Source organism: Mobula birostris, chromosome 4 (genome assembly GCF_030028105.1).
Source record: "Mobula birostris isolate sMobBir1 chromosome 4, sMobBir1.hap1, whole genome shotgun sequence".
Lineage (NCBI taxonomy): Eukaryota > Metazoa > Chordata > Chondrichthyes > Myliobatiformes > Myliobatidae > Mobula > Mobula birostris.
In genome coordinates this window covers 28,274,517-28,302,105 of record NC_092373.1, presented here as the reverse complement: position 1 = coordinate 28,302,105, position 27,589 = coordinate 28,274,517, and the positions used below count along the sequence as shown (strand labels likewise).

Genomic DNA, 27,589 nt, shown 5'->3' with positions numbered 1-27,589 from the left:
CTTTGAAGTCAACTATAATTTTTCTTTGTTGCACCAGGTAATGTAAACTGAGATTCGTATTTCAGTGCTGTGGAAGAGTGCACAATAAATCTAAACCAGAAAAAAAGGAACATCTCTGTCCTTTGCACCGATGGGAGGAGCCTCTGTGTACACAGGTCTAACCACAAGAGGCTGAATATAACTTTGTATTAATGCACATTGTGGTCTAAATTCTGTTGAAAAAAAAATCTGCTAAATGAGTCTCAGACAGAAGTGTGGCTTCTGCTGAATACAACATTGCAATACCACAGTCACAACCTAGATGCACATCACAAGCTGCAGAAGTATTAACTCAGCAATTCCAACAGGGTCTACTTTATCTGCGTTTGTAAGCGAAGGCTTCAAAAGATGTCTGCTGATGAACTCTTTATTCAATGCCATTATCTTTTGCTTTCTTTGCTTATGTGCCCTGCACTTCCCCCCCACCACCCAAACCTACAGATCGTACCAGAGCTCATTTTAGTTTCAAATCTTTTTGCTGTCAAATGTCCTGGTAAGAAACAGCGGCAAGGACATTTAAAATAAATGCTCTCTATATTAGTTCCTAAAATTAAGCCATCAGTCAGCTACTAAAATGATAGGGAGCATGTAACCTAATCAGCTTTTCCTTTGTATCTGATTCAAGGTAGGACTATGTTACAACACCATGACTGAAATTATCAGTGTGTTTACTGCTTGAGAGGTTAAATATTTTGCTATGTATGACAGTACTTGGGCCACGCCATCTTCTTTGTTATGATCTGTGAACATTTTATCGCCTTTGAAGCAAACAATTTTAAATAATTTGAACCTAATGTGCAATTTCAAAGCAATATACTATGCTTCAAGGCTGTTATGGCATGAATCATGATATAATTACTGGAGCTCGAAACAAAATTGCTCTGTCTGTCATTGGAGTACTCTGGTGTACGTTGCCTGTCCCCAAGTGCAGCGAGCTGCACCCATCTCTATCCAGGTCATCACAGAGCTGCGCTGCAAGGCTGTGAACATAACCACAGCAGCAAACAGCCATTTTGAAACCAACTGCAGGGAAACAAAATGCGATCAGCTCCTGTAAAATGGCTGCTGATGAAAGCACATCAGCTCACAGTTGTAATACTACTGAGCAGCAATCCTGGATTTCTCCAACGGACAATTTCCACATCAGTATATTGTGCCCTAATCAAAAGGTGAAGTATTTAATGTGGTTTTAAGATTATAATGCGCATTGATTTTTTTTCCCCATTTGAACCTTCTAGAATCAGATTGCGACTACAATGCCATTGTTAACCTTGCGCGTTTGACCTGTGCATAGATTTTAATTTTTGGCACAAAAAGGAACAGTAAATTCTTTACACATGAGTATTTGCAACTGGGTTCAGCACATCACATTATTATCACCCTCTATTTTACTGCCTTTACAAACATTTGGGATTTTTAATTAGACGGTGGTCAGCTTGCTCGGCAGATCAATTGTAGAACACTAATTGCTTTGGATGCCAACAAACACCATGCACTTAAAAGCAGAAGAAAATAATTTAAAGTGTAAAATTAAAAAGGTGTTCACTTCCCTTTTCATTTATATTGGATTAAGCGCTTAATAGCAGACAAAAAGAGGGGGAAAAAAATCATTTCCTCTGAAGTTTAAACTCAACCAAGTTAAAATAAAGACTCTTCCATCATTAATCCCTTGACTTCACCCAGCACTGATACCATTTTACAGTTTTCTTGGTACAAGGTCAAACCTAAACCAAGTGTAAATGTGACAGCCTGAAGAGAGTCAGGATACTAAGATAGGTGATGATAAAGATATGCAGATGAAGAGGAAAAAAAACGAGCTTGGGGAACCAATGCTGTTTTTTTTTGTTGCTTTTCATGCTAACAGGATGCGGTTGTCAAGGAAACATGTTGTTATGCAGTAGTTATTGGGAAGCATATTGTATTTTCGGATTTTGCACTAATTAATTCTCAGGCAATTGATTCCACGAGCCCTTCATTTTGCAGGTATACAGGTTAGAAACCAAATCACAGAATGGGATATGTCCCGCTGATAATCACTTGCCCAGCTATTTCCATTATAACATCCATCTCCTCTCCCTAGAGCAGAGTGATTGAGGAACACCAGGCCAATTGGAAATAAAACAGAACCACGATTACTAAAATAGGCACACAATGATGAACATGAACTTTCTATTAAACACAGGGCTGTGATCTTCAGAATTAAGTAAATGGCAGTACTCACTGATGGGGTTTATCATTTGGAAGAGAAACAATTTCTATAAAGCATTATTTTCAGAGATGAATGAGCAACTCATGTTTTGTACAGAAATGAAAAACTGCTGTTTCCGAGATATATTTCTCTTATTCTATTTCTTCAAACACAGCTTTGGGATTTTAAAAAAAGTACACTTAAAAAGATTTGTGATAAAGATTTTAAGATGCAAAACCATTTGCATTCATCAAACTAAACCTCAGTGCTATTAGATATTATAGTCTGCTGTTACAGTCAAGTGCGATGTACCCTCCCCTCACATTCCTCAGTTTAGGAAGAAAAACTGCAAATTTTGACTAGCAGTCAAACTTGTCTGATAAACATCCTTAACCAAGGACATCGCGAAAAGATTTTTAAAAATTTTTCCCAGTCTTACAGAAATATCAAATAGGAAATGATTGTGCGCTAAAATCTGCATGCGAGGAGATTGAAAAAAGGCAAACAAAATATAATAAAAATATTTTTGAGATTTTTATGCAAAACAAAAGAGACCAAGTAAGGGACAACTGTCTTAATTACCTTTTTTTTGAGGGGGAAAATCAAAACGGACCAATTCTCATGAAGCTGTCATCGCTCTTGTGCTACTTCTCGAAGAAACGATGTTCCTGAAAATTCTGCTCATCAACAAGACTGCTCAGCAAAAAAAAACCCATCTGCAAGTGTATGAAAGCTGTCGCGCAAAGATCATTCCTCCCAGAGCTCAGAGCCCGAAGCTGACCACTGCAAAGGCCACTTGTCACACTAGGTGAGAATCAACTCACTGTCAAAATTACCAGTCAGAAGCATACAAAACGCTGGTACACAATGTGCACGACTTCACAGCTAAAAATAGATATGTTGCATCGGCCAACTGTATTATAAACCTGGATATCTGAAACCTAGAAATTCATATCAGAATTCTGGTAAACACCAAAAGAAAAGGCATTTGGACGGAGCTTGCCGTACAGGACCAATTTGGTATCACAAAGCAAGAAATTATTATTTTTTTAAAAAACGCTGCATGCAAACAGCTTCACATAAAAAGGTACTTAAATGGTATTTCAGTAATGCATTACTTCAAGCTATATGAAGCTATTTTTTTGAAAATGAAGGATTATCTGTTCTATATTGTAATACCGTCCCAACTATTCTCAAGCTGACAAGGCAACATATGCACAGTATGTACATACTCACATTTAAGCACAAGCCATCGAACACAGTAATCAATACATGGCATGCTAAGAAAAGAACCAGCATTAAACCTGCCTGCCATTTTTGGCTTGCAGGAGTAAGCTTAGTTCTGCTGTACACTACACCATAGCTAAGGGAGGGGGAGGGGCAGCTCACCTTAAATTCAGTAGCTGTCAACTACATGGTGCTACTTCAAATGGATAGGAGGCCACAGTAAAAAACACTGTTGTCAAGCACTGATGATGCAAGACGAGACCGATCACCAGATGAGAAATAAAAAGGCAGCACAACCAAATTCTTTAGTGATGGGGAAACAGGCACATCAAATGGTCGAAGTAGCCAGCTTCCTGTCCAGTCAGCCTGCTTAACAGCTCGGTTCGAGAAGCTCAGTACTTCATTGCAAATGCGGTGCAAAGAAAAGGATGCAGAGAGTATCACCATTAGGTGGAAGTATTTGACAGAGCCGGGCGATTCTAGGTAGCGCTCATCAAAATGTAATTTAAGACGGATCTTGTATCTCACATGGAATCGTTAAGTAAATGTTTGAACGGTTAGATTCCCCCTTCAAAAAGCATAAAAATTTAAAAGCCTTCAGCCCTTCGATTTCTCTGCTCCAAAGCTGTAATTAATCGCTCCATTTCTGCACCAGCAACCACAGAGACAGAGTCTCAAGTCACATGAATAGTCATTGGTGTTTATGGAATATATTTAATATGGAAATAATTGCATTACAAATATCTCCAGGCTAGCGATGTATACACAACAGTGGGATGCATTGCGAAATTCCACATCCTTCATTTTTTCTTAAATGACTAGATACTTTCAATTTATTTTCTGAAAGCGTTCAAATGCAAACTGAAAATATCAGCTCACGTCATGAGGGTTGCTTTGCAACCAAGTCTCTTGAGCAGGAAATTAATTAATATGCAATGAAAAACAAAGAACATAAAATAACATGACCTAAATAGCCATGGTATGTTTAAACATCAAACAAGCGAGTCAAAAAAAAATTGCAAACTATGTGTTAAGCCAGTTTCTAAATGGCACATTATTACAGCTGTGATCTCCAGTGGGGTCCCTTCATTTCTACCCTCCCGAGGAGGAAAGCTCAGGCGAACATTGAAGCCTGCAGCTACACAACTCAGCATTTAATTAACTGTGCATTGTCAGGATTGTAGCACAGTAACGACCTTCAAGAAGGCCTCGCTGAACAAAAAGTTGAATTTTTATTACTGATACTTTTGAGGATAGGGTGGTGGGGTCGAGATACGCCTCTACCAAAGGAGGTGCAAGGCTCTCCTTCCGTATATTAGTCTGGAGGTCGCCCTGGGCAAGGTGTGGCACCTGCTTAGCATCACTTGAAGCCATGGGAGCAGAAGGTAGACAGTCGTATGAGCAGCTGGTGCTTAGCAAAAGAGCTGGTTATGCGACCACTGACGCCCGGCAGACCATCTCTGAAGAGTGTTTACAAAGGCTGGGGTCATGTGTCTTGTAAAGACACTGCCCAGAAGGCAGCAGTGACGAACTGCTTCTGTGGAAAAATTTTTCTCTAACAATCATGGTCAACAGAAGGAAGACCACGATCGCCCCAGGTCATACAACAGGGCACGTATGATGACGGCTTTGAGGATGCCCCCCCAGTTCATTTCCCATCAGTAAGGAGGCTGCAGAACACAGGGCTGAAAGAGGCCCCATCATGAGCACAACCCTCTCTGCATCGAGGATATCTTCAAGCAGTGGTGCCTCACAAAGGAGGCATCCATCAGTAAGGATCCTCACCATCCAGGACGTGCCCCCCTTCTCAATACTACCATCAGGGAGGCGGCACAGGAGCCAAGATACTCCTTTCCATCCCCATCCTGGATCGGATTTCAGAATGGTCCTTGAAAACTACTGCACTATTCTTCTTTTGAAATATTTATCTTCTTATTGTAACTTACAGTAATCTTTTACACCTTGCACAGTAAATAGACATCCGTTAGTCTCGTGAGACCATGGATTTGCGCCTTGGAAGGTTTCCAGGGCGCAGGCCTGGGCAAGGTTGTATGGAAGACTGGTGGTTGCCCATGCTGCAAGTCTCCCCTCTCCACACCACCGATGTCATTAGGACCCATACAGCTTGGCACCGGTGTCGTTGCAGAGTAATGTTGTGGTTAAGGACACAATACGCTGCCTCAGCTGAGGCTCGAACTAGCAACCTTCAGATCACTAGACCGACGCCTTAACCACTTGGCCATGTGCCAACACACCTTGCACTGTACTGCTGCCACAAAACAATAACATTTCATGATACATGTCAGGGAAAATAAACCTGATACACACCCCCCCCCCCCCAGAGGATCTCAACAATTCAGGCAGCACCAATGTAAGGAAACAAACAGTTGACATTTCAGGTTGAGACCCTTCACTAGGACTGGAAAGGAAGGGGACAGAAGCCAGAATAAGATGGGTGGGGGGTGGGGGGGTGAGTGTAATGTGTCCAAATCTGGGAGGTGACAGTTGAGACCAGGTGAGGGGAACAGTGGGTGGGGAAGGGGCGGCAAAGTGAGAAGCTGGGAGACAGTAAGTGGAAGAGGCAAAAGGCTGAAGAAAGAATGTATTAGGTGAGTACTGTGGACCATGGAAGAAAGGGAGGGAGGTGATGGCAGTTGAGAAGGGGCGAGAGCAGAATGAAGGATGGAAAGAGAGAGAAGGAGGGAATGGAGAGAAATTTCAGCAATTTAGAGAAATCGATATTCATGCTATCAGGTTGGAGGCTATCCTGACAGAATAATAATCCTAACTTAATAAGCCTCCTCTGCTACCACTAACACCACGGCCACCCGCCATTGATGAAATTGGGCAGCTGCTACCGACCCAGCAATGAGGTTGCCATCGGCCTACCATTGTCATCACAAATGGACACCAACCACTTATCCACAGCCAATCAGGCCACCAGTACCACCGGCCAGCCTTTACCAAAGGCCCACCATTGCCGCTGCTGCCCCCCCCCACCCTCCCCACCGGTTTACTGCCTACTGTTGCCATTGGCTACCTGTCCACCATTGTCATCACCAACAGTCCATCATTATCAGCCTGGTTGCATCTTGATTACCACTGCCCCCTACTGGCCAGTAACCATGAGCACCATGACAACGGCTCATCGACCCACCATCATTAGTCAGTCAATATAGTCCTCCTGCTCACTCCCACCGTCTACTGACCCATACATCTTTAGAATTGGGAGGATATTGGTGACGGAGATAATGTGCAAACTCCTTTCAGACAGCAGTGGAATTGAACCTGGATCGCTAGTGCTGTAATAGTATGCCGCAAACCACGATGCTACCCTTTTTAGGTGCATACTACTGCATTCAGTACCATGTCCATTGCTCATAGCTGCAAGAATATCGAATGCAGAATAATATGCATAAAAGTCTTTATCATGTGATCATTCTGCCGGAAAAGGTTGGGATATCATGACAGGATGTTAGGTTGGTTGAATGGCCATAAAATGGATAAACTTCATTTGAGCCACAAGTCCATAACTTGAATATCATTTGTTCAATAAACTGACCGATAGTAATCAAGAAGTCTTCAATGTCATAGACCAAGAGTACTCATCTGGCAAATACTCCTCATTTGATTGACAGGCTCCTGGGTCAAAACCTGTTCGGACTGGCCTCGTCAGTCCATGGCCTCCTCTACTGTTGCAATGAGGCCACACTCATGTTGGAGGAACAACACCTTATATCCCGTCTGGGTAGCCTCCAACCTGATGGCATAAACATCTATTTCTTGAACTTCTGGTAATTACCCCCCCCCCACCCCCCCACTCCTCACCATTCCCCATCCCCTTTTCCCTCTCTCACCTTATCCCCTTGCCTGCCCATCACTTCCCTCTAGTGTCCCCCCTTTTTCTTTCTTCCATGTCTTTCTGTACTTTCCTATCAGACTCCCCCTTCTCCAGCCCTGCATCTCTTTCTCCAATCAATTTCCCAGCTCTTTACTTTATTCCTCCCCCTCCCAGTTTCACCTATCACCTTGTGCTTTTCTCTCCCCTTCTCCACCCTTTAAATCTACTCATTTTTTTTTTATAAATCCAGTCCTGATGAAGGGTCTGTGCCTGAAACGTTGACTGTACTTTTGTTCGTAGATACTGCCTGGCCTGCTGAATTCCTCCAGCAATTTGTGTGTGTGTGTGTGTGTGTGTGTGTGTGTGTGTGTGTGTGTGTGTGTGTGTGTGTGTGTGTGTGTGTTGCTTGGATTTCCAGCATCTCCAGATTTACACTTGTTTGCAAAGACTGGCCAAGTCACTTTTCAGGTAACCGTGGTAAATACCATGGTCAAAATGGAATGCTCATTGGTCTAAGAAGCATGCACAGGCCCAGTGTCTTTCTGAACCAAGACGTTTTGCGTTTGAATTAGATCTGCCTTGAACACTTGCATTAGAATGACTCCACACAGCACTGTTGCCTTCATTACTGCGATGTCACTGATGTTCAAATTATGGAGCTGAAGAAACTGTTTTCACAGAAAAAGCAACAAAGGCCACATGGTAGGCCATTGAAGCCAAATTTTATTGTCCTCCTGGATTGAAGAAGCAGTTAAGAGTCAATTGATTGCTGAATGTGGAGTCAAACTAGGCAAGGATGGCTGAAGGACACGAGTTTTAGAGTTATGCAGAATGGGATGGGCCCTTTGGCTCAAATTCAGTTATGCCAACAAGTTACCTCCCCGAGCTAGTTCCATTTCTCTGCATTGGCCCATATCCCTCTATACCAGGGGTTCCCAACCTGGGGTCGAGCGACCCCTTGGTTAATGGTAAAGGTACATTGCTTAAAAAAGGTTGGGAACCCCTGCTTTATAGCTTTCTTACCCATGTACCTGTGCAAATTCCTTTTAAAGTTTGCATTTACGCTCACCTCTGCCACTTCGACTGGTGCTCGCTCCAAATACCCATCACCCTGTGTGAAAATGCTTACCTTTTGGGTTCCTTTTAATTCATGTTCCTCTCATTTTACATCTATGCCCTCTAGTTTAAGGCTTCCTTTATCCTGCAAAAATGATTGTAATGCTAAGAAACAACTGGGTTTTCATGACAATCTGGTACTTTTATGGTCATTATTGCTGATAAGACTTTATAATTCCATATTAAATTACTTGAAATTAAATTTCCCAGCTGGTATCTGGCCAATATCCCTGGATCATTAGAACAGGCCTCTAATCATTATTCAGCAGCATTCACACTGTCCTGCCATTCAGTGTGCAAACATAAAGGACAGGCCTTTCACCAAAACCAGGGCTTCAACATTAGGGTCACAGACAATACATGACACCAAAGGAGGTGATTCTGTCCATCACATCTGCATTGGTTTAAAAAGAGCTGCAACACCATACCATCTTTCAGCACTCAGTCTGTAGCTCTGCTTTCATTCACAGACCTTCGGCCAGTCTCCCCAGCACACTCTGATTTCATCTCCCCTCCAATCACTCTGCCAATTTGTTTAAAAGTAATATATTTTTAATCTGTCTACCAAGAGGTCTTTAACAATTATATCCAAGCCGTCAATTTTATCTCTCAGTTCACTCTCCTCTCAGAAGGTTGGTCATACTGCCAGAGGTTCCAACCCCTGTCAGAGTCCAGCCCAGCCAGTTCACTTTTCATAGGTAGCAATTGATTTTGTAATTTAGTATAATGAAGGTAATCCTTCATCGCCTGGTTTTCTAGGCCTGGCAATGCTAAAGATCACTTCCCCCTTCCTTTCCAGAACTGAAGAGGAGTCTCGGCCCGAAGCGTCGACTGTTTCTTCATTTCCGTGGGTGCTGTCTGACCTGCTGACTTCCTCTAGCATTTTGTGCGTGTTAGTGGATCATGTTTCTTTCGTGAGGTACAGTCTCACTGGATCCCCAAAACACAGGAGAACTGCTCACATTTCAACATATATACCGTCAGGACTCTAACTTAACAGTCGTGATACAGTACTAAGTTACAAAATCAAATACTACCCATGAAAAGTGAACTGGCTGGACTTCTTCTAATGGGGGTTGGAATTTTCCCTGTCCCAAACTCAGCGTGGTCCCAACTCTTAGAAGATTTGTTGACGCACCCCTGCCCCGGATCCTCATGACTGAAGTCATTCATTCTAGGAATGGCTAAGCAGGACACATCTGCCCCATTCTCCCTTTTTCCGTTCTTAATTTAGTGATCTGAGCCTCCCTGGAGTTTTGGCAACCTTTCACATTGCCTTGGTTAGCTGAGGCAGCTGTTTAGTTCCAGTTCCTCTTTGTACCAGATTAGAGTGTTCATGTGATGGTGGCTCCTTCTCCCAGAATTCATATGAAGTTGCCTTCTTTTCCCATCATGCCCTGCCACACTCTGTGCAAGGGTGTGTTACATACCAGCAGCAATAGATATGAAATTGAGTCTGTTTTTTAATAAATAAACAACAAAATTTATTAATCTCTACTCAAAAACATAGAAAAGTAAACAAACGACTAACTGAAACAGAAGTTAAAAGTGTTATGCATCTATAGTTATCAAACAGTCGAACTTAAAGACAATTCTTATCAGATCTTTCTTAAGCACAGTCTTAAAGTGGTAGTTTAAGAAGTCCAAGCGATTCCTGAAATAAGTGAGAGAGACTTCCCGAACCAGCGGTGAAGCGATTCTTGAAGGAAAGACGAAGCTGCTGACGTAGATCTCAGCTGAGAAATGCCTTGTCTGAAGAGACCACGAAGAATAAGATTTCTCACAGTAACTGACCTTTGGCCGGAGGTGGTCACCACACAACACCCGAGACCATGCAGTGGTTAACCAAAAGTGTGTGCCACAGTACCCGTATGGACCATACCAAATGTCAATTACGTTCAAGGCACACAGAATGCTGTTGATTTCTACCCAACTCTTTGGGTTCGTATGAAGCTGGCAATTCTTCACTCTCTCTTTCTCTCTCCTTCTGCGATTACGTGACCACCAACTGTGACTCCCCAACAAAAACAACTACTCGACAAACTGCGGTCTCCCCTTCTATACCGGTTGGAACATGCCATCACGTGACAGCACATCACTCCACTATCACGACAATTACATCATGCCAATACCACGAGACAATTACATCATGCTTACGAGATACTCACGGGGCAGGTGACAGGTGCAAAAGGGTAAATACAAGCAGGCTTTTTCCACTGAGTTTGGGTGAACTTAGAACCAGAGGTCATAGGTTAAGGGCAAATGTTGAAATATTCAGGGGGTACGGGGGTGGGGGGGTGGGGGAGAACTTTTTCACCGGGGGCGGAACAAGCTGCCGGTGGAAGTGGGTTCGATTTCAGCATTTAGAGAACTTTGGCTAAGTACATGGATGGGAGTGGGAGGGTATAGAGAATTATTATCCAAGTGCGGGTCAACAGGACGAGGCAGAATACAGTTTGGCAAGGACTAGATGGGCCAAAGGGTCTGATTCTGTGCTAGGGTGTTCTGTGAGCCTGAACTGAAGGGGGTGTCCTGTGTCAATGCCGGCGGCACGGGAATCACATGTACACCTAAGTGGGATAAGGAAGGCCACTTTCGTTTTCTGAAGGACATGGTGAGTCAGATGGGATATTAACGATGATCGTGGAACGTTGTGGATCCTGTTACAGAGTTTTAGTAAGGAACGTTAAGCTGTCATAGCAGAGCTTCTTCCAATAGAGTAAATAGTTTTACACGAGCATTCATTTCACGTACAGTAACATGAATTATTTACTGAGCAGAATGTGAAATAGAGCCAGTGCAGGAGGTAATGAGTCACCTCATATCTTAGAATTAAAGCACACACCCTGCAGCAAAGAGCACAACTTACCTCAGTCCTGTTGCCACGTCATGCCTGGGAAGTGTATGCACAACACAGAGGGAAGAACTCTCAGTGAAACGCCTTTGCATTTGAGAAAGGTTACACACAAACATTCTCTGTGTGCCAGCTCAGGGAACAGGAGCTGTAAACACTATGCAAATAAAAGCTCCGGATCTCTGCACTTGTATTTCCTTTCAATGCAAACCTAATGCTACTGAGGCATTGCTGCTTTTAGGTGTAAACAGACCAAGGTGACGTTACGAAGAGATCCACCTTTGCCTATTCAAATGAAGAAACTGGGTTGCAGCTTCAAAATTGCTAGAGAATGTGGTTTGACTTTTGCACTTATTAACAGGTGCAGAGGTCATGACAAAAGTTAACCCTCTTGCAAAATTGTTTACTTTGTAACAAAACAAGCACAAACAGTGACAAACACTCTTGATAGCTCAAATTATTCTCAACATTTGAAAGACAATTGGCTGCATTTGTCCCACCTCCCTCTGATCCAAATGGATCCGTCTTGCTGGGCAACATGCTCGGCATGGACAAACTGAGCTGAAGGGCTGATTTTCCTGTTATATTCTTCCTCTTCGGCTGTCCATCGATTTCGATGTTGACTGTACGCCTTGCACAGTAACAAGACAGACGGTGTCGTGCCCCCACCGTACAGTGTCTCTGGGCTTCCAAATCTGATGCTTAGTGGTACACAAGGAGTGTAACAGGCTTAGCGGATAAGGACGCTGCCCTGTAGTGACAACTAACTAGTCGAGTGATGCCATCTGTTGACCAGCACTCTGGTTCCTCCGCATGCCACCGAGGTGGCTGTACCTTTGACCCTTTTGGATTCATCTGCCACAGACACCATCAGACGCCCTGCTGCCGGCGTCCTCATTGGGTGCAGCCTTTGCCTGAAGAGGCATAACCTCAAAGTAGCAAAGGCGTGCTTACCTCCTTGACTCAGCTAGCCACGATCCTACTACTAGACCTAGTCTAGTAGTACGTTGATGGAACATCACCTTCACGGCTGGGTTAGACCCACCAGAGAACGTCCCCACCATACTTCGCTGATGTTCAGCCAGTGTCACTCCTACGCCACGGTGAGGCGCCAAGGTAGGATTTTGTAATGTTATATTACTCTACGAACAGGATTTCCAGCACCTGCAGATACAGTCTCGAAGAAGGGTCTTAGCCCAAAACAGCAATCGATTGTTTCCCTCTGTAGATGCTGCCTGACCTCCGATTTCCTCTATCATTGTGTGTGCTGCAAAATTCAGATATTCGGTTTTGCCTGACTCAAACAAACCGAACTCAAGCTCCAAAATCAATTGTCTGTTGACAGTTATAATTTGTGAACAGAAAGCAATGTGGAAAGGAATAAAATATTAGCCAATGAAAGCAGAGCAATGTTACAGCAGCAAAGCAGCACATTGTGTCTGCTGAGGTCGCTGCTTTAATGATCTCTGATATAGAGTGCTGTACCATTGGTTGCTTTAATGGTTATACCAGCTAGTGCCAGTAGCACAAACAAGCTCGATGGCTACAGTTTATGATTTACAGGGTCTCCATACTGAGGGTTTTTGAAATATTCTCATTTCTGAGAAGTTTGTACAAAACCTACTTATGAGGTTCTGCCTGTGCAACTCTTTTGACCGTTGTTAGAGCGATTTTTGGGGTCAGCACCTGCAGCAAATAACTTTAAGTTGACTTCACCCACTGGCCTTCAAATTGGAATATGAACTGTGGATTAAATCTAAAATGCAGCTCTGAACAATGGGTCCCTCAGAACTGTGAACCACATGAAATGGAAGAACAGACAATGCTGATTTAAATTTGTTACTCGTTTGTATTTGGGGTCTGTAATTATAGGTGCGATCAGGGAGGTGTGTTGGTGGGAAGAACCAGACATTTGAAACTGTTACATGAACTTCAAAGGAAGCATTGTAAATATGGTTTGTTTGAATTGTCCTGAATTTTTCTTTGATCTTTAGCACAAAATTTCACACAGTGTTGGGTCAAGCAGACCATTTGCTCCAAAATAGGGGTAGGGAAGGGGTCTCTGTCTCTCTCGCTCTCCCCCCACCCCCCCATCACGCTTAGTGCACCTCTGAGAACTGGTATGCCAATGCATGACTATTAGAAAGCCGAACATTTAGTTGCTACTTTGAAAGGAGAAACTGCAAGGAGCAGAATTTTCACATTTTCAGTTGGAGCTGTATGCGCCGCACCAACTTAAACTTGGCAGTTCAGGATAGGAACCTTGAATTGTCAACTTGCCCCTCAGCAGCAGTAGGCCATGTGAACCCTTCAGCCAGCCCTGCCTTCTGATGCTGCAATTGCTATCTCGATCTCGGCCTCAGCTCCACCATTTCCTGCAACACAAACTCCCCCATCTCTCCATCTTTGCCTTGAATCCGTCCAATGCTTTGGTCTCCACAGCTCTCCCAGCTTCAAAATTCAAAAGCTTCAAAGAAAATTAATTATCAAAGTACGCATATGTCACCAAAGTTCTGCAATGGAATCAATGAAAAACTAAACATAAAGATTGAGAAATAACCAATGTGCAAAAGACAAACTGTGTAGTTGGACAGACAGACAAAACTAAGAACATTAATCCTTGAAATTGAGTTCAGAGGTTACAGAATCACTTCTGTGTTGAGGTGAGCAAAGTTATCCATGCCAGTTCAGCAGTTTGATACTTGAAGGGAAATAACTGTTCCTGAACCCGGTGGTGTGGGCCTAAGGCTCCTCTACCTCTCACCTGATAGTCGCAGCTGGAAGAGAGCATGGCCTAGAAGGTAAAATTTTGGACCCCCAAGAGAAACAGTCCCTACTCATCTTGATCTGAAATGGACAATGTTTTTTTTTAAGCGGGTTGAAATCAGCACCAGAGGGCATTCGTTGGTGACGCAGCGCAAGGTTCAGGAAAAACGTGGGAGCTGTCAGCTTCTTTTCGGTGAGCTGAAGTCAGCACGAAGGGTTGTTCGTTGGTAATGCAGTATGAGGGTAAAAAGGAGTTTGTGTGCTTTTGGCTTTCCTCTCGGCGGGTGGCAATCAGCGCGAGGCGAATAAAAAGAAAGGAGGTTTAAGCAAAGTGGTCATTGTTGGGGCAGTTTTGGATAAACAGGCCTAGATGAGGACAAGATTGGGCAAGCACAGGAGGAAGTTCAAAGCAAGTAAGAAAGTTTCTGATAAGTTTCTTTTTCCTGTTAGTATGTAGCTGGTGAGCTGACAATGGGTCTGGCGAAGGTGGTATGTAGCTTGTGCGAGATGGGGGGAAATCTGGGAGACTTCCAGCGTCCTGATAACTACATCTGCACGAAGTGCATCGAACTGCAACTCCACAGAGTGAACTTGTTAAGGAACTGGAGCTGCAGTTCGCTGAACATCGACTCATACGAGAAAATAAGGAGGTAACAGATAGGAGCTACAGTGAGGAAGTCACACCCAGGTTGCAGGAGGCAGGTACCTGGGTGTCTGTCAGGAGGGGGAGTTGGAACAGGCAGCCAGTGCAGAACACCCCTGTGGACATTCCCCTCAGTACTAAGTATATTGCTTTGGATACTGTTGGGGGGGTGGGGGGGTGAAATCTACTTGGGTAAACCCTAACAACCAGTCTCGCTGTGTGGCTCAGAAGGGAAGAGGGGAGTAAAGGGGAGCAGTAGTAATGGGGGATTCCATAATCAGAGGAGCAGAAAGCAGAGTCTGTGGGTATGAGAGAGGCACCCAGATACTATGTTGCCTCCCAGGAGCCAGGGTCAGGGGTGTCTCAGATCGGGTCCCCAGCGTTCTAAAGGAGGAGGATGAACAGATGCTACCAATGGAAAAGGAAAAGGGAAGAGGTCCTGACGAGAGAATATAGGGTGTTAAGCAGAAAGCTGAAAAGCAGGGCCTCTAGAGTAGTCTCCGAATTGTTGCCTGTGCCACGTGCCAGTGAGGGCAAGAATAGGATGGTTTGGCTGAGGACCTGGCGCAGGGGACAGGGTTTCAGATTTATGGATCATTGGGATCTCTTCTGGGGAAGGTATGACCTGTATCAAAAGGACAGGTTACATCTGAACCCTAGGGAGACCAACGTCCTTGTGGCCGGGCTTGCTAGAGCAGTTGTGGAGGGTTTAAACTAATTTGGCAGTGGGATAGGAACTGGAGTGACAGGGTTGAGAATGGGGCAGTTGGTGTACAAATAGATACAGTGTACAGTGAGAACACTGTATCTAAGAAAGGACAGTCTGGAGAAAGGGCAGTAGAATATGTTGGAATATAACATGGAGCTAAAGTAAAAAAGGATGATGGATACAGGACTGAAGGGGTTCTATTTGAATAAGGCAAGATGATCAGTTGGAGATCAACACACATGATGTTGTGGGCATCTGAGTCTTGGCTGAAAGAAGATCATAGTTTAGAGCTTAATATCCAAGGATAAAAATCGTACCAAAAGGACAGGTGGAGAGAGTGAGGTGGCTCTATTGGTAAAAAATGAAATCAAATCCTTAGAAAGATGTGATATAGAATCAGAAGATGTAGGATCCTTGCGGGTAGAGTTAAGAAACTTCGAGGGTAAAAAGACCCTGATGGGACTTATATACAGGCCTCTGAACAGTAACCAGGATGTGGGCTACAAATTACAATGAGAGATAGAAAAGGCATGTAAAAAGGGCAATGTTGCAATAGTTATGGGGGATTTCAATATGTAGATAGATTGAGGAAATCAAGTTGATGTTGTATCCTGAGAGGGAATTTGTAGAATGCCTATGAGATGGTGTTTTAGAGCAGCTTGTGGCTGAGCCCACCAGAGGAACAGAACAGAACAGAAAGTCTGGACTGGGTGTTGTGTAATGTTGCTGATCTGATTAGGAAGCTTAAGGTAAAGGAACCCTTAGGAGGCAGTAGTTGACCCTATAGTTTGAGAAGAGGAGCTAAAGTCAGATATATAAGAATTACAGGCGCAGCGGATTAAAGGGAATTACTGAGGCATGAGAAAAAAGAGCTGGCCAACATTGATTAGAAGGGGACACCAGCAGGAATGATGTCAGAACAACAATGGTTAGTGTTTCACAGGGAATTTCAGAAGGTGCAGAAAAGATACATCACAAAGATGACATACTCTAAAGGGAGGCTGAAACAATCATGGCTCATAAAGGAAGTCAAAGATAGCATAAAGGCAAAATAAAGGGCATGCAATATAGCAAAAAAATAATGGAAAGGTAGAAAATTGGGAAGCACTTAAAAATAACAGAAGGCAATGAAAAAAAGCCATAAAGAGTAAAGATAAAATATGAAAGGAAGCTAGCTAATAACATAAAAAGGCAATGCAAAAGGTTTTTTCAGATATACAAAGAGTAACAGAGAGATGAGGGTGGATATTGGACCACTGGAAAATGACATTGGAGAGGAAGTAATGGGGGACAAAGAAATGGCAGACAAAATTAGTAAGCATTTTGAATCAGTCCTCACTGTGGAAGACACAAGCAGAAATGCAACGGTGTCTGACTAAGGAGAAGGTGCTTGGGAAGTTGAAGAGGCTGAAAGTAGAAATCACCTGGACCAGATGGTGTATATCTCAAGGTTCTGAAAGAGGTATCTGAAGAGATTGTGGAGGCATTAGTATTGATCTTTCAAGAATCGCTAGATTCTGGGATGGTTTCAGAGCACTGGAAAATTGTAAATGTCACTCCACTCTTTAAGAGGGCAAGGAGGCAGAAGGAAGGAAATTAAAGGCCAGTTAGCCTGACTTCAGTGATTGGAAAGATATTGGAGTCTATTATTAAGGATGAGGTTTTGGAGTACTTGAAGACGCATGATAAACAGGCCAAAGTCAGCATGGTTTTCTAAAGGGGAAACATTGCTTGACAAATCTGTTAGAATTCTTTGAAGAAATTACAAGCAGGGTAGACAAAGGAGTCACTGGATGTTATTTATTTGGATTTTCAGAAGGCCTTTGACAAGGTGCCACACATGAGGCTGCTTAACAAAATAGGAGCCCATGGTATTACAGGAAAGACAATAGCATGGAAAGATTTGCTGACTGGCAGGAGGCAAAGAGTGGACATAAAAGGAGGCCTTTTCTGGTTGGCTGCCAGTGAGTCATAATGTGCCGTATAAGTCACTGTTGGGACCACTTCTCTTCACATTATCTGTCAATAATTTGGATGAAGGAATTGATGGCCCTATGGTCAAGTTTGCAGATGATATGAGGCTGTGTTGAGGAAGAATGGTGTCTGCAGAAGGACTTGGACAGATTGGGGGAAATGGGAAAAGGATGGAATATAATATAGGGAAGTGCAAGGTCATGCACTTTGGCACAAGGAAAAAAGGTGTGGATTATTTTCTAACTGTGCAGAAAATACAAAAATCAGAGATAGAGGGACTTGGGAGTCCTCATGCAAGATTCCCAAAAGGCAGGTTGTGTCAGCGGTAAGGAAGGCAAATGCAATGTTAATATTTATTTCTAGAGGACTAGAATACAAAAGCAAGGATGTAACGATTAGGCTTTATAAGGCATCGACGAAACCATACATGGAGTATTGTGAGCAGCTTTGGGGCCCTTATCTAAGAAAGGATGGGTTGGCATTGGAGAGAGTCTAGTGGAGGTTCATGAGAATGAAAGGGTTAACACATGAGGAGCATTTGATGCCTCTGAGCCTGTACCTGCTGGAGATTAGGAGAATGAGAGGGAATCTCATTGAGAGTTATCAAACATTGCAAGGTCTGGATAGAGTGGATGTGGAGAGGATGTTTCCTCTTGTGGGCCTCAGAACTGAGGGACGTCCATTTAGAATAGATGAGGCCAGAAGGAGGTGAACCTGTAGAATTCCTTGCCACAAACAGCTGTGCCGGTCAGGGTACAGTTAAGGCAGAGGTTGATAGGTCCATGATTAATCAGGACATCAAAGGTTACAGGGATAAGGCAGGAGAACGGGGTTGAGAGGGATGATGATCAGCCATGATGGAGTGGCAAAGCAGACTCGATGGGCCGAATGCCTAATTCTCCCCCCATGTCTTATGGTCTATGGCCTACTCCTTATTCTGAAATTGTGAACCCTGGCTGGAGACTTCCAGAGAACAGGAAACACTCACTTACCTTCAGGACCTGTCAAAATATTAGCTTTCAGTCAGATTGTCTTCTGTGTAAATAGCACCACTATTAAAACTCGTGGTCCCCTGCACTAAATGAACTGAAGTTTTCAGTTTGTTAAGTAAATACAAAGCAAGGAAGGGATCGTCAAATAAGCGATGTCGGTCTTCTATCATCTGGAATCACAAGGACATGAACCTCACCACATAGCATCTCCATCAGAACCTTAGGGAATAGTATTAACTACTATACATCATCATTTTTATTACCTCACAAATGGAATTGCAGAGGGTTCCTGCCTGCAGGAATTCACCCTCCACCTCACACTTCCCTCAAGATGACATGCAAAAATTACAGTCAGTGTCCTAACTTCAAGAGAAGTGTGGTGAAGAGTATTTTGATTGGCCTGGTTTGGAAAATCCAAGTAGTGGATGCGGCCCAGTTAGAGCCCTCCACACCATTGTGCACATCTGCTCAGAGTGCTGTTGCGGGAAAGCAGCATCCATCGTTAAGTACCCCCACTACACAGAACCAGAGGGGCTACCTTCACTCACCCGAACACTGAATCGTTTCCACAATCTGTGGACTCACCTTCAAGGTACTTATCTCACATTCTCAATATCTATTGCTTATCTATTTATTATTGTTATTTTTTTCCTTTTGATGTTGCAGAGTTTATTGTCATTTGCACATTGGCTGTTCGTCTATCCTATTGGTGCGATCTTTCATCGATTCTATTGTGCTTCTTGGTTTTTATTGTGTACGGCTGCAAAAAAATGAACCTCGGAATTACACATGGTGACATACATGTACTTTGATAATAAAATTTACTTCTGAACTTTTAAGCTTTGATAGACCACATGCAAAAATTATAATCACCTTGGATGGCCAGACCACATCGCTCACATGCCCAAAGTCAAAGTACATTTATTATCGAAGTATGCACGCAGGATACAACCCTGAGCTGAGCTTCGTCTTCTCACAGACAGCCACGGAACAAAAAAAAACTATAGAACCTGTTCAAAGAAAAACATGAAACCCACCACACACCAAACCAAAAAAAAATCATGCAAACAGTAAAAATAACAATTGAAAAATACCAACCCCCAAAGTCATCAAAAGAGTCCAAGCATATTCAGTTCAGCTCAGTTTAATCTGCCGCTGTATTGCTTGTTATCCGTGGGCTGCCCCGATGAAAATCACACAAAATAGCAACAAAAAAAAGAGCAACCAGAAACACATTAGAAGCTAAACTACAGAGTCCAATCCACGCCGATTAAACCTTGCACAAGACTCAGAAATCCAGCACCATCCTCCAACAGCATCGAGGGGGAGAGGGGAAGAGGGGAGCCATTCAAACACAGGGACCTTTCACAAGGAGCAGTGGTCAAGAGAGAGAAAGAGACCATCACACACACAGTCACCATCAGCATCAGGGTCCCTAAACAAATGCTATTTTCAGCTCTTTCTCAGCAAAAGGTGATCAAATTGACAGAGGGTATTTTCAAAGCCTCCTCAATAAAATGCAACATCCCCACCAACTCCTAGGAATGTCTAGCCCAAGAGCACTGAAACTAGGGTGCCATTAAAAACTTGGAGCCCTTTCATTGGGAGCCCATAGAATCCAATGAGAAATGGCAGAAATACCACTCTACCTCCCAATCTACCCAGCCTTCGTACGCCTCCCACTCCATTTACAATTGTCCTTTCTGGGTCAGATCAGATCATCCTCCAGTCTGAGGAACTGTTTAAGAAAGGGCGGATGAGGTGAAGTAGGAACCAAGTTAGGCAAAGTTATAGAAAAGTATATCAGTGATAGTGAAGTTATTACCTCAGAGGATCTTTACCAAATATCGTACCTTAATTTTCTTCAAACCCATTTTTGCAGGCTAACTGAGATATTCCATCCATTCCACTCAGTTCATGTTGACAGAAGCATGCTTGATTAATTGAGAAAAGTCATATGGTTCATTCCAATTAAACCAATTAATTAACATGATTTCAGTTCGTCATTGAGCAGGTGTCTCAGACTTACAGCTCTCCAGTTTAAAAGCAGGAAACTGGCCCGTGAAGAGTGATTTCATTAACTGCCCACACAGTGCAAAATCTAGTCTTCCAGCAACTTATTCTTATCAACAGCAATCACCTAAAAATTTGTAAACAAACATACAAGAAGAGGGAATGTGGCCTCAGTATCAGAAACAAAATTCCTAAATGCAAACTACAGGAGTTCTGACCCAAAGAAGGACAATTTCAAAAACAACAGAAGTACAGAATATACATAAACACTGTTAACATCTTGTAATCTGTGATTGGCAGGTAATTTCATATGCATTTGGTTCACCCTTACCACCTGTGTGATGGAAGATACAATCTGTCAAATGCAGAAATTTCTTTTTTAATTAAGAACTCTTTAACTTCTACAGTCAGGTTCAAACAGAAGTACTGGTCCAAGGTATCCCAATCATACTGAGCTCAGGTTTGGCATGAAAATCACCAAATCAAGAACCCATTATAACAGCATGGACAATTAGGTGAATTGGACCATCTGCTTCTGCATCCTTAGGATATGTAGATGACATAAATTGTCAGGGATGCAAAGTTCATTGGGAAGCCACCCAGATGGAACATCCAAATGGAAGCATGGTTGAAGGTCGAGAGGAAAGGAGAGATGCGATAACTGAAAGAGAGCCTGTTGGCTCGTTTGAAATGTGCACCAAGGAGGGAGTGATGCCTTGTTCAAAGTGAATGTCAGAGTAGGAATGAATAGCATGGGTTTTTGGCTACAGCTTGCTTCCAGCACATCAGGATATTCAACTGGAGCCTTATCCCTATATTGCTTAACCACTTCACTTGAATAAACTTTATTATGAATTGAAGCAGATGACCTAACCAGTGACTCGGCCCCCCCTATTTCAGTGATGGTCTTTTTTCCCTTATTGATCAATGCTGGAATATTATGTCCCTACCAATTCCCCCTCCCACCCCCACCATTTTCTTCATCACAAAAAGGATTTGGAGCGCAGGTGCCAGTTTTACAGACCACCACCATGATCCCGGAAGGAATTGCAGACTGCACATTGGAACGTGGTCCGGTAGTTCTAGTGGCTGGAGAGGAGGGGGGAGCATTCCGGCCGTTGCCACTGTTCTTGGACTGGCAAGGAAAATATGGGACATCCTCTTGGTTCAGCACTACTTTAAAATGCGTGAAGTTCTTGGAGCATTTAATGACACTGGATTCAGTTTTACATTTGGATGATGATATCAGGAAAGCACAGTCCAGTTGGTGGTGGAAATGCACCTTTAAGTTGGACTGCCAACCACTATTAAAAGACAGAAGAAGACATGGAAGCATCTTCACCAGCTGAATTGCCGTCTCTGGCATTTACTGAAAAAATGTGAGAATGCAGTATTTTGGCCAATTGGCAACACAACCAGCTGGGTCACAGCATGCCCAAGGTCAGTGCAGCCATGCACTTAATGTCACTTGGACTCAAGGGGAGCTTGACAGTTGCCCTCTGTGCAAATTGATTTACTTGGATATCTCTTCACTTTGAAACTAATTGAATACTCAAGCAGTCCCGACCAGCATCTTTCTGCCAACACCTCCTGTTATTTGGCATGAAATTTGAGGCTCGAGGTTGCAGGCTTAATTGAGATTTGGTGATTTTAAAGGATAATCTGTCAATTAGCCTGTGGGAAAAAGTTTGGCAAGGAAGTTCTGTCCTACAAGTTATAGAGCTCCAAAGATTCCACTAGTAACTGGAAAAAGAACGCATTGTTGTTTCATCCGTGGACAAGAATCTGAAACTCTCTTGATTCCATCAAAAAGCAATTGTAATTGAAAACCAAGAAATACGCAGAATTATGTTGAAACAAGACCAAAGCAACAATAACTGAACTTTGCAACAATGAGTGCAATAAAAATCCTATTGCTGATAACAGTAGCAAACACGTGGAGATTTGTTTGACTGTAATGCAGGGCAGGGCAGGAAGTGAAAGATTAAAGCTTTCCGTGGAATGCTGGTCCTGATCCCGTTCTGCAAATGAGCTAAACCTCTGCTCATGAAGGACGGAAGTGTGGAAGAGAGCAAGGAAAGAAAGCTACTTGGAAAACCTAGATAATTACTGCTCAGTGTTAATTCCATAAAAGCTGAAGCTGGCAATGTGAACTGACTCACTGATCAGTCGTCTACAAGGTAACAAGTGTGCGTAGCACGACAGTTACACCCCATGGGTTTGCACAGGGAACAGAGCCATGTTTCAGCTTTACTGTAAACATTTCACATTGAACATTTGCACCAGTTTCCCGTGCTTGGGACCACTGTCCTGGCCTTACCTGCTTTCCTTTATAGGCCGTAAGGAAGGTTAAACTTTGATAAGTTAGTGACTTGCCCCAGCAGCCATTGGGGTGAGCTCACATTTACATTTCCTTGTCGGAGTCTCTCACACCGCTCACTCCAAGTGTTTGAACTAAAGCCTCATTGAAACGATTCCAAACTCATCACTCCATCAAGTGGCCAGTCGCTGGAACAGCCTCTTGTTGTCATCAAAGCTGCATCATAAGGATTTACCCGACTTCTAATGGTTCACTTTTTATGTGTGACATGAAGTAGAAAATTCAAATAAATTACTTCAGATCCACCCTTCAAGCCTACGCTGACAGAGGCTCTGTCCTACTGTGCCTTCATATGTCCTGCAGCTACCTGGAAGCGCACCTGTTGCAAGAGTCACCTTTCCTGTATGAGTTCAGATGTTCCTACACCTGGTGTCACTTCATGCACATACAATCAGTCCACGCATCTTATCTTATGTATATATGGCCACACTCAGTTACTTGTACGTTGAACTTTATAGGATTGCTTTTATATCTATTGTGTTTTCTTATCCTGCATCAGATTTACAGTAACAATCATTTTGTTCTCCTTTAAATTCATATACTGAAGGATGACAATAAACAATCTTGAATCCGGATATTATGTTGCTAATTTACCAACAAATGGGTTATTGCTTTATGAAAACACTCAAGTTATACAACTGAATAGATCATAATGCAACAATTTGTAGTTTACAAAATCCTGCAATAGAAGGAAAAAGTGTTCTATGAATATTTCAGAGAAGCATTAGGAAAATAAGCACCCTCCATCCAACGAAGGGAGTGATCAATTTGCCTGTCGAAGCAACAGGTCCACAGCAGATGCCCTCTTCACTTAGCCCTGGAACATCTGGATGGCAAAGATGCATACATCAGGATGCTCTTTATTGACTACAGCTTTGGATTCAATGCTGTCATCCCCTCAAAACAAATCAATGAGCTTCAAGACCTTGGCCTCAATACCTCCTTGTGAAATTGGATCCTCGATTTCCTCAGCTGCAGATCCCAGTTAGTTCAAATTGGCAACAACATTTCCTCCACAGTCTCCATCAGCAAAGGTGCACCACAAAACTGTGTCTACTGTGTCTACCTGATCTACTTGCTTTATTCTTATGACCGTATGGCCAAGCACTGATTCAATGCCATATTCAAGTTTGCTGACGACCCCACTGTTGTAGGCCGAATCAAAGGTAGTGACAAATCAGCATAGAGGAGAGAGGTCGAAAATCTGGCTGAGTGTTTCAACAACAACCTCTTACTCAATGTCAGCAAGACCAAGGAGCTGATTATTGACTTCAGGACGAGGAAACCAGAGGTCCATGAGGCAGTCTTCATCAGAGGATCAGAAGTGGAGAGGGTCAGTAACTTTAAATGCCTCAATGTTATAATTTCAGAGGACCTGTCCTGGGCCCAGCACGTAAATGCAATTGTGAGAAAACACAGCAGTACTTCTACTTCCTTAGAAGTTTGCAAAGACTTAGCATGATATCTAAGACTTCGACAAACTTCTATAGATGTGTGGTGGAGAGTATATTGTCTGGTTGCTTCACAGCCTGGTATGGAAATGTCAATGCCCTTGAATAGAAAATTCCACAAAAAGTAGTAGATACAGCCCAGTCCATCACAGGTAACGCCCTCTCCACCACTGAGCACATCAACATGGAGCGTTGACGCAGGAAAGCAGCATCCGTCACCAGGGACGCTCACCACCCAGGTATTCTAAGGGACTGAATATGTAAGTACATGTTTAGGTATGCAGGGGCTGGATTAGGGATAGTCAACATGGCTTTGTGGTAGAACCTGTCTAACTTATCATATAGAGCTTTTTGAGGAGGTTACCAAGAATGTTGATGAAGGGAGGGGTTGGATGTTATTTGCATGAACTTTAGCAAGGGCTTTGACAAAATCCCACATAGGAGACTAAGTCACTTGGCATTCAGGATGAAGCCGTCAATTGAATTCAACATTGGCTTAGTGGGAGAAGCCTGAGAATGGTAGTAGATTGTTGTCTCTCTGATTAGAGGCCTGTGACTAGTGGTGTGGTACAGGGTCTGTTGTTTACTATCTATATTGATGATTTAGGATGATAATGTGGTAAACTGAGTCAGCAAATTTGCAGATGACACCAAGGTTGTGCTGATTGTAGACTTCAGAAAGGGTAAGACAAGGGAGGGATTGGAAGTGGAGAGAGTGAGCAATTTCAAGTTTTTGGGTGTCTGAGGACTGAACCTGGTCCCTACATACCGATGCAGCTATAAAGAAGGCAAGACAGAGGCTATATTTCATTCTGAGTTTGAGGAGATTTAGTTTATCACCTAAAGCACTCGAAAACTTCTACAGACGTACCGTGGAGGGCATTCTGACTGTCTGCATCACTGTCTGGTATGGGGTGGGGGGGCTACTGTACAGGACTGAAATCGTGCAGAAAGTTGTAAAATTAGTCAGCTCCATCATGGGTACCAGCCTCTATAGTATCCAAGGCATCTTCAAGGAAGGCAGCATCCATCATTAAGGACTCCCATCACCCAGGGCATGCCCTCTTCTCATTGTTACCATTTGGAAGTGGGTACAGAAGCCTGAAGGCACACAGTCAGCTTCTTCCCCTCTGTCATCCGATTCCTAAATGGACACTATCATGAACACTACCTCATTACTTCTTCTTATTTCTGTTTTTGCACTGCTTCTTTTCACTTAAACTATTTAATATACATATATATAATTACTGTAATTTATTTTTTTCTATATTTATCATGTATTGCATTGTACTGCTGCCACAAAGTAAACAAATTTCACGACATATGCCGATGATATTAAACCTGATCCTGATTCTAACTCGGGGCATAGTGGACAGTGGGGAAGGCTTTCAAAGCTTGATGAGGGATCTGCACAAGCTGGGAAAAGGAGGTGAAGATGGCAGATGGAATTTAATGCAGACAAGTGTGTGATGTTGCACTTTGAATCAGAATCAGGTTAAATATCACTACCATACATTGTGAGATCTGTCGTTTTGTGGCAGCAGAATATTGCAATACATAACAATAAAAACCATAAATTACAATAAGAAGTATACATAAAAATAAAATTAAATTAAACGAGGAGTGCAAAAAGAGAGGGGATAAATACTGTGGAAGTGTTCATGGGTTCACTGTCCGTTCAGAAATCTGATGGTGGAGGGATAGAAGCTGTCCCTAAAATATTGAGTGTGTGTCTTCAGGCTCCTCTACCTCCTCCTTGACTTATCACCCTTTGAGTCATCAGTGCTCTGGAGGTTTGTGCCTATGATGGGCTGCCTGAGTTTACAACTTTCTGCAGCTTTTTCTGATCCTATACAGTGGCCCCTCCACACCAGACAGTGATGCAGCCAGCTGAAATGCTCTTCGTGGTGCATCTGTAGAAACCTGCGAGGTCTTTGGTGACATAACCCTAATCTGAGGAAGGACATCCTTGCCATAGAGGGAGTACAAAGAAGGTTCACCAGATTGATTCCTGGGATGGCAGGACTTTCATATGAAGAAAGACTGGATGAACTGGGCTTGTACTTGTTAGAATTTAGAAGATTGAGGGGGGATCTGATTGAAACGTATAAAATCCTAAAGGGATTGGACAGGCTAGATGCAGGAAGATTGTTCCCGATGTTGGGGAAGTCCAGAACGAGGAGCCACAGTTTGAGGATAAAGGGGAAGCCTTTTAGGACCGAGATTAGGAAAAACTTCTTCACACAGAGAGTGGTGAATCTGTGGAATTCTCTGCCACAGGAAACAGTTGAGGCCAGTACATTGGCTATATTTAAGAGGGAGTTAGATATGGCCATTGTGGCTACGGGGATCGGGGAGTATGGAGGGAAGGCTGGGGCGGGGTTCTGAGTTGGATGATCAGCCATGATCATAATAAATGGCGGTGCAGGCTCGAAGGGCTGAATGGCCTACTCCTGCACCTATTTTCTATGTTTCTATAACAGTTTTGGGAGGCTAAACCAGTATGAGATTTACACAGTACAGTGAGTGGTGTGGGCACTGGGGTGTGTGGGACGTGGGCATACAGATCCATATTTCCTTGAAAGCGGCATCTCAGTTCGAAAGGGCCGTAAAGAAAGCTTTTGGCACCTAAATCAGGGCACTGACAGCAGGAGTTGGGATGTTATGTTGAAGTTGTATAAAACATGCTGAGGCCAAATTTGGAGTATTGTGTGCAGTTCTAGTCACCTATCTACAGGAAGTATATCAATAGCTTGAAAGAGTGCAGAGAAGGGATTTTACAGGGATTTTGGTGGGACTTCAGGACCTGAGTTATAGGGAAAGATTGACTAATTTAGGACTTTATTCCCCAGAGTGCAAGAGATTGATGGGAGATCTTATATACAAATTGTGTGTGTGTGTGTGTGTGTGTGTGTGTTTGTGTGTGTGATTTCTACAGATATGCCACGGAGAGCATTCCAACTGGCCGCATCACCGTCTGGCGTGGAAGGGCCGTTGTATAGGATCACAAAAAGCTGCAGAAAGATCCCTGACGCCCGGAAATTATATACAATATCCTGGAAATCGATTTTTTTGAGAGAGAGAGGGAGAGGGAGAGCGAGCATCTTGATTGGTCTCTCTTCGTGCTAAGAGTGGTCCCCAACCACTGGGCCGCGAGGAAACAATATGATTTGGCGATATGAAATGATACGAGTCAGTTGCACCTTTCCTCATTCCCTGTCATGCACTGTTGAACTTGAACGCATGCGAGGTCATTACTCACATGAGGTCATTATGCACGCATCATCCATGTCAGCGCAGGAAGATCAACTCCTCGAGCTTGCAAATGATGGCGGGATGAAAAGTAAGTTTGACATGACATCTCTGCTGGGACTCTGGATCACAGTCAAGGCTGAA

The 27,589-nt window shown here is 43.2% G+C and overlaps 1 protein-coding gene across 9 annotated transcripts in view; it reads right to left on the bottom strand.

Moving 5' to 3' along the window:
* zbtb38 (zinc finger and BTB domain containing 38) overlaps nucleotides 1–22,778 on the bottom strand; it is an 87,597-nt gene extending 64,819 nt beyond the window's left edge. For 2 of the 9 annotated variants that reach the window (XM_072255062.1, XM_072255067.1), the window contains exon 1: nucleotides 11,281–11,447. The gene's annotated coding sequence lies outside the window, so the exon portion shown is untranslated. Of the gene's footprint in view, nucleotides 1–2,809; nucleotides 3,016–3,616; nucleotides 3,983–11,280; nucleotides 11,457–20,202; nucleotides 20,258–22,682 lie in introns of those variants that run through there. The other 7 variants (XM_072255063.1, XM_072255070.1, XR_011885655.1 and 4 more) reach the window with 6 other exon arrangements.
* Between the last annotated feature and the right edge of the window lie 4,811 nt (nucleotides 22,779–27,589).